The sequence below is a fragment of the Heloderma suspectum genome, chromosome 3 (genome assembly GCF_057233095.1).
Source record: "Heloderma suspectum isolate Gila_16-S chromosome 3, 16-S_ref, whole genome shotgun sequence".
In the NCBI taxonomy this organism is placed as follows: Eukaryota; Metazoa; Chordata; class Lepidosauria; order Squamata; family Helodermatidae; genus Heloderma; species Heloderma suspectum.
Window position 1 is genome coordinate 190873531 of NC_139460.1, and position 7248 is coordinate 190880778.

Genomic DNA, 7248 nt, shown 5'->3' on the forward strand with positions numbered 1-7248 from the left:
TGATTTCGAATAGGCATCTAGGGCCGTATTTCCATGACAACGGCAGGAGAAGCTAATGGAAGAGTACCGGGTTTTTTAAACGGAATCGGCTTTGCTGTGAGCAGGGTTCCATGAGCAGATTCTCCGGACCAGTAAAAATTGCTTCACAGAACATACTTCCTGGTGGGGAGGGGGGTTGGAGTGAACATCATCTGACTGGCAGGAGGCTTCTCCCCTCTCCCCCCATTCTCCTTTCCCCTGAAGGTCCAGATACACCTGCATTTCAGGAACAAGCCTCATTGAGCACAATGGGCATTACTTCCAAGTAGACACACACATGCGTGAGCTGGGAAAGCGGGGGGGGGGGGGAGAACACAAAGACAGAAACCAGCCCCCATTTTAACCCTCAGGACCTCATTGACTACAATGGGAGTTACTTCTGAAGAGACAGTAATGGGTTTGTTGTGGGAAAGAGAGCAGTAAACACAGAGACAGAAACCAGCCCCATTGTAACCCGCAGGATATCTATAACAAAGCTGTGAAATACTTACTCCCTAAGGCAATGAATTGGAGCGCAATTAAGGAAAATGGGCTTTAAAATGTGCTATTTCAATTGAGGGGGAATCTCTGTAAGGTCTGATATGGGTATTCAAAGGCAAGCCTCATTCAGCACAATGGAAGTTTCTTCTGAGGAGACACTAGGGATGGCGGACAATTCCGCCACAGACTCCAATGAGTCCATGGCAGAACGGAGCACTCACCTCCCCCTCCCCGCGGAATCCGTCCGGGTCAGATCCATCTCGGCGTTGATCCTGCAGAGCTGGCCGCCTGCTCCTCATCACTGCCGAATGTCAATACAGCCGGAAGCCATTGCCGTACCGTATCGCTGTAAGTAAGTCTCCGGACACAAATGGCATAGTGGGTGCCATTTGTGGCCATAAAGCTGGTAGATTAACCGAAATGCAGCTGTAAATTGCGTGATCCCTGTTAAAATATTTGCATAGCCTATCACATCAAAAGACGGGGACACAAATGGCATAGTGGGCACCATTTGCGGTCGTAAAGCTGGTAGGTTAACTAAATGCAGCCGTAAATGGCTGCATTTAGGCTAATCTACCAGCTTTGCAGCCACAAATGGCGCCCACTATGCCATTTGCGTCCGGAGACTTATTTACAACAATACGGCATGGCAATGGCTGTTGGCCTTACCGACATTCACCAGCGATGTGGAGCTGGTGGCCGGCTCCGCAGGATCTACGCAGAGCGGAGCCGGCCTGGACGGATTCCGAGGGGAGGGACAGATTGCCTCCCCCTGCGGGCAGATTCCCCCACAGAATGGCAGGTCGGGAATCTGCCCATCCCTAGGAGACGTAAATATTTACGTAGGCTAAAACTGCAAAAAAAAAGGGAACGTAAATATTTACGTAGGCTAAAACAGCAAAAAAAAAGGGAACGCAAATGGCGGCGGCCATAGCCGCCGCCATTTGCATCTGATGTTTTTTTCTTTTTTTTGCCGTGATAGGCTACGTAAATACTTACGTAGCCTATCACGGCCTCTGCAGGGACGCAAATGGCGTCCCTGCGTTAGCCATGATAGGCTACGTAATTATTTACGTAGCCTATCACAGCTATAATGAAGAAGCGAATGGCGGCCGCAGACACAGACGCCATTCGCAAGTCAGCGCGGATGGCAGTAGGTAAGTGCTCCGTTTCATGTGCCTTTTGTGTGTGGGGGGGTCTTCGTTCCGCCACGGATTTCAGGGGGCCGAATGCACTGGCATTCAGCCTCACTGAGATCCGTGGCGGAATTCTCTGACATCCCTATTCAAATGTGCCATGTCAATTGAGGGAGTTCTCTCTAATTTCTGTGGTCATTCAGAGGGCAAGCCTCATTTAGCACAATGGGAGGAAACACTCCTTGATGGGGGTCATGGTGAAAGGCACACCCCTGGGCAGGGCTAGCACAGCCAAGCTAAATGCGGGGGTTGGGGCACACAAAAACTATACCGGGAGAACCTGACTTAAGGAAAAGAATTGGACTTTAAGCAGTCTCAGGAAATCCGGTTTTTCCCTGATAAGCTCCGGGGTGGCCACGATGTCATGTATCCCTAACGACCTCAACACGCAGCTGACTTGGAGTAAATCACTCATGGGAACATCCCCGAGATCTGCTTTGGAATTGCACAGACATTGATATTAGCAATGATAACTTGTTCTTGATGCAGAGGAGCTCCTGCTAAGCCATGTAATTGTTTAGATCAGCTTTCCCCAACGTCGTGCTCTCCAGCTGGTCTGGGCCACAACTCCCAGCATTCTTTTAGATTATGGTTTAGATATGGGCTAAATTCAATATTACACAAGTGGACTTCTGCTTGTGCAACAGGAGTTTACCTTCCCCTCCTCCCCCCTGCAGCCCTCCATGAGTCCCTGAAATATGCTCTGGAGGATCCCCCAACCCTCTAAAAAAAAGTTTAGAGGCATGCAGGAGGCTGCAGCAGGGAAGGGAAATTCAATCTGCCAGTGTTGTCTGTTCTGTTGGTGGAGGGACACATTGGATACGAAAATGTATGTATGTATGTACATTGTTGCATAAATAAAACTGTGAACAATCCTATAAAGTTTGGCTTGATAGATTGCATTTTATTGTGAAAAAAGCAGATTCTCTTCCTTAATTTTTGTATCCTCTTTTTATTTGCTCTGCTTTATGACTGCACATTTATAGTTTATGGACTGCACTTAAACTTGTATTGATTGTTGTATGATAATTTCTTATCTTTTGCTGATATATTTGTTTTGGTTGCACCTGAATAGTTTGTGATTGTTGAGGGAACTGGGAGGAAATAATGGGGGAGAGAGACAGCAGATGTTGTAAGGACTACACAAACTTACCTCCTCCCATGTTAGTAATATTGCACATAAGGAAAGATGCCAAAAGATAATAAATCCTCAAGCTAGGAAGGGACTGAGAGATAAATTATTTTGGTATTTCTATTTATCCTATAGTGATGCCAATAGTCTTAAAGATTAGAGGCATACTGAAGAAGACACTGTTCATATAGCTATGTTTCCTTGCAGGTTATACTTACCATTAGGATGAGCTGAAGGGAGGGGCACTTTTTGTGAACATTTTGACAGCATCAAAAAGCGCACCACCACCCCCATTGGTTATCTTTAAGTGATTGCTTCAAAGGGGGTGGAATTGTTTTCAGCACTATCAGACTGTCACTATTGTCTTCAGCAATGTCAGTATGTCAACCAGCCTTCCCCAACCTGGGGCTTTCCAGATGTTTTGGACCTCAACTTGCTGTGTGGTTTGTTAGGCTGAGAGATGGTGACTGGTTCAAGGTCATCCAGGGAGCTTTGTGCAGAAGTTGAGATTTATATCTAGTTTCCCCTGGCCTAAGTCCAACATGCTAACCAGTACACCGCACTGGTGCTCAATGTGGAAACTGAGAAAGTGTGAAAGAAACTGAGGAAGATGTGGAGAATCAGGGAGAAATATTCTAGGCCACCCCTCTCGACACTTGGCTAGTTTTTGTGTGTGTGGTGAAGGTGTTTTCTGTTTTTTGTTTACATACATGAGCTTTCACTAATGTGATTTCCCCCAACTGCACTTGAAAGTTATTTCTACAGTGTTGTTTCTACTTCATTCTGGCTTGGTTCTTATGCCACCCATGTGACATGGGAACTGTAGCACTGTTCTTTCCTGAAGCACCAGGTAACATGAAATGTCCAAGACCATGAGGGGAAACCTCACACTGCCATTTCTTCCCACACCCGTGAAAAGCAGTCTTTGTAGAGCTGACCACAGTTGCAACTTTCATAGCTCCAAACTGATGTGAACAATATTCTGGCAGAGAAGTTAGGAGTGGCAGGGAAAACTGGATAGGGAGTTTGCCTAGCATCCTCCTATTTCTTGTTTTGCTTGCTAAATTGTGAAAACTGAGAAGTTACTCCATGTGCTCAAACAAGGATTTTCCCCTTATTTGATCCATCTCTTCTCCTGGTACGAGATTCGTGCTTTCCTGGAGCTATTAAGCCCAGGCAGTTGTGAGGTAGAAGGTTTCTGTTGAAAATAAATGACTGCAACCAGTGACTGTGTATATGTATCTGTAAAGTATATCTACATAATTGGGGAATTAAAGGAGGTTATGTTTAATTTGTTTTTAATTACAATCTTTACTCTAAGCAAATACGCCTCTGGAAATTAAAGACTGCATGGGTGACTTCGTAGGAATTTTTAAGATAGATGAAAATGTAACAGGAGTGTTAAAATCTCCTTGAGCAAACCCATTAATGACACAACTCCAGAAGGAGCTTTGGCGTTCATGAATCTTTTCTCCCTCTATTCTAATGCAAATGATGCAATTGCACATATCTTCGGACATGGATGCTCCTTACAAGAGCAGCCTTGTCTTTTCAGGCCACTTCACACATTATATCTTTTTTTAGGTATAGACACATGTAAAAATGCAAACTGTAAATTCAGCAAATACATGTTTACACACATGTATCATACAGATGCAGTTGTCAGTGACCAGTGACTGGCTGTAGCTCTTTGTTGAGTGCAACTGAAAGCAAACTCAGTTTAGTGTGAATTGGCTCTTAAATATAACTTGAAAAATGGCTAATAGGTTGCATTCATGCACTTCTGCAGCATCAACAGAACCTCTCCCTATCAACTGCTGTCCTGGGCAACTAGGTAGGGTCACATAGTGATAAGGCTAGCCCTCTGTGTACATCCCTGAAAGCTACATGCAAGAAATCAAATGGCAAATGTTTTTATTGTGTAGATATGTAACAGTAAATAGAAGGCTTTCTATAATAAAGTTTCCCTCATCTCTGAAGGGGTGTTACATTTCCCATTTCCATTTCTGGAATCCCTCCCACCCCCAGAATAATTTTAACAATCCAAAACATACTTAATCTTTTTAATGTCGCTTGAGCAGGTCCAGTGTCAGTGGCTGGCATGGGCGGGCAATTGCTGAGGGCCCACAGGCTCAGAACAGCCCATCTCCCCCGAAGACTGCTGCAGCCCACCTTGCCCTTCCAGCTGGCCCCACTGGAATACTACAGCTGACCCTGCAGGTCTCATAGCACCCTAGTTTAAAAGAAGGGAAAAAAGTATATTTTGAGTAGAATCATAGAATAGTAGGGTTGGAAGGGGCCTACAAGGCCATCGAGTCCAACCCCCTGCTCAATGCAGGAATCCAAGTCAGAGCATCCCTGACAGATGACTGTCCAGCCTCGTCTTGAATGCCTCCAGTATGGGAGAGCCCACCACCTCCCTGAGTCATTGGTTCCATTGTCGTATTGTTCTAACAGTCAGGAAGTTTTTCCTGATGTTCAGCCGGAATCTGGCTTCCTGTAACTTGAGCCCGTTATTCTGTGTCCTGCACTTTGGGATGATCGAGAAGAGATCCTGGCCTTCCTCTCTGTGACAACCTTTCAAGTACTTGGAGAGCACTATCATATCTCCCCTCAGTCTTCTCAAGGCTAAACATGCTCAGTTCTTTCAGTCTCTCTTCATAGGGCTTTGTTTCCAGGCCCCTGATCATCTTTGTTCCCCTCCAGTGCTCTGAACCAATCATGTGCTGTTTGGGGGGGGGGCATGGCCAGTAAGGGCATAGGGTGGTCTTTACGTTGCTCCTGTACCCTAATTGGCCAAGACCTCCCAAAGGTAGCATCTGATTAGTTCAGACTGCTGCTACTAAATAAAAAAGAACAACTTTTAAAATGGTGCTGCAGCGCTTTGCCAGCAGGGCCAGCCAGGCTGGATGAGGAGGAGGAGGAAGAGGAGAAGAAGCCACCATCAGGATTACCAGCATGAGATTTTAAAAAAATGGAGGGGAGGGTTGGCGAGTAAGCAGCTTGGGTGGGTGGGCAGGCAGGGAGGCAGGCGGAGGACTTCATCCAGTGGCTAGGCAGATGGGGGTGGGGGGGGCGGCTTGGGCAGGCAAGCAGGGGTGCATGGTGGTGGTGGCTGATCGGCAGCACTATGCTGATGGCCCATTAAAGTCTTGTGCTGGCCTCGACGGTGAGCCATCTAAATGTTACACGTACACAGTCTTAACAATGTGAAATGTCACTCTAATCATATTTCTGATTGCCTAATGACTGAAGTATTTTACCATTGTGCAGAACACTGTATAACTGAAGTTTTAATGGCAGGATTGGAAATAACTGGGTATCTTGAATTCTTTTTTGTTTTCCCCCAGTTAGATATTAATATATATTTCTGGAAGCTCCAAGGGCTGTAATATGACATATATGCTCTTAAAAGGAAGAAAATGAAATCTTCATACCATAACGTTGGGTAGGAGGAATGTTTGCAATCAGCTTTAATGCCATTAAATAGAAAAGTTGAAGGGCTAGTTTGTGGGAATTAGTTGTTGGTTGGGATGGAGTAAGAATTTTGGGGGCCACCTCTACTGTTGACAATTGAAAATGCCTTTTTTTGCCCACTCTGCTGGTAATATTGGGAGTGACACAATTTTCTGCAGCATGTTGGCCATAGCTGGTGGGTTCAATGGGGCTAGAAGGGCATCATGGGGAGGATAGACTGGTGAGCTCCCTGAGGCAGCTTGGTTGGGAAGGGATGCTCAACTCATTCACCTCTCCCACCTGTCTGTTGAGAGAGGATATGGGAAAGGAGGGACCTTGGCTCTTTGTGGCTTCCTCCCATCAAAGGCTGTCCAATGAGTTGAGGGGAAGCCATCAGGTGCCTCCTTGGCACACCCTTAATGCAAATAGGCAAAGAAAAGCATGGATCACTTATTAGACTGATCTTGCATTTGGAGCCAGAGTGATTTCACCCATGTTAGATGAACAGTGGGAGATTGCCCTCCTAGATCTCACCTGAATCATGAAGAAAGCGTGCACTATTGGTTTTGAGTGCAGTACATTTTAGGAATGTTCTGCTCTCTGCTGATCTCTGTAAGCTTCAATAAGGTGGTGAGTTTTTTATTAACTCCATATACATCTTGTGGCATCATTCTGTAGTGTGAGGACAAGTGCATCTCATTTAATGCAAAGGACAGCATCTTGATTTAGATGTACATCACACTGAAAACAATGGAAAGCATCTGCATTTGGATGTATATTCCATTTACAACCACAGTTCCTAAAAGCAAGGATATCCAAAACACTTATATAAATGAAATACCTTGCCTAAGTAATAATTATTATATACCCCTGGAGTTGATCATCAGAGTCTGAACCTGCAATCCTCTGCATACTTACCTGGGATGGGAGTCAATCCCATTGAAT

The 7248-nt window shown here is 45.4% G+C and overlaps 1 protein-coding gene across 2 annotated transcripts in view; it reads left to right on the forward strand.

Moving 5' to 3' along the window:
• LRMDA (leucine rich melanocyte differentiation associated) overlaps nt 1-7248 on the forward strand; it is a 1351091-nt gene that overhangs the window by 1032944 nt on the left and 310899 nt on the right. The gene's annotated exons all lie outside the window — the stretch shown is intronic.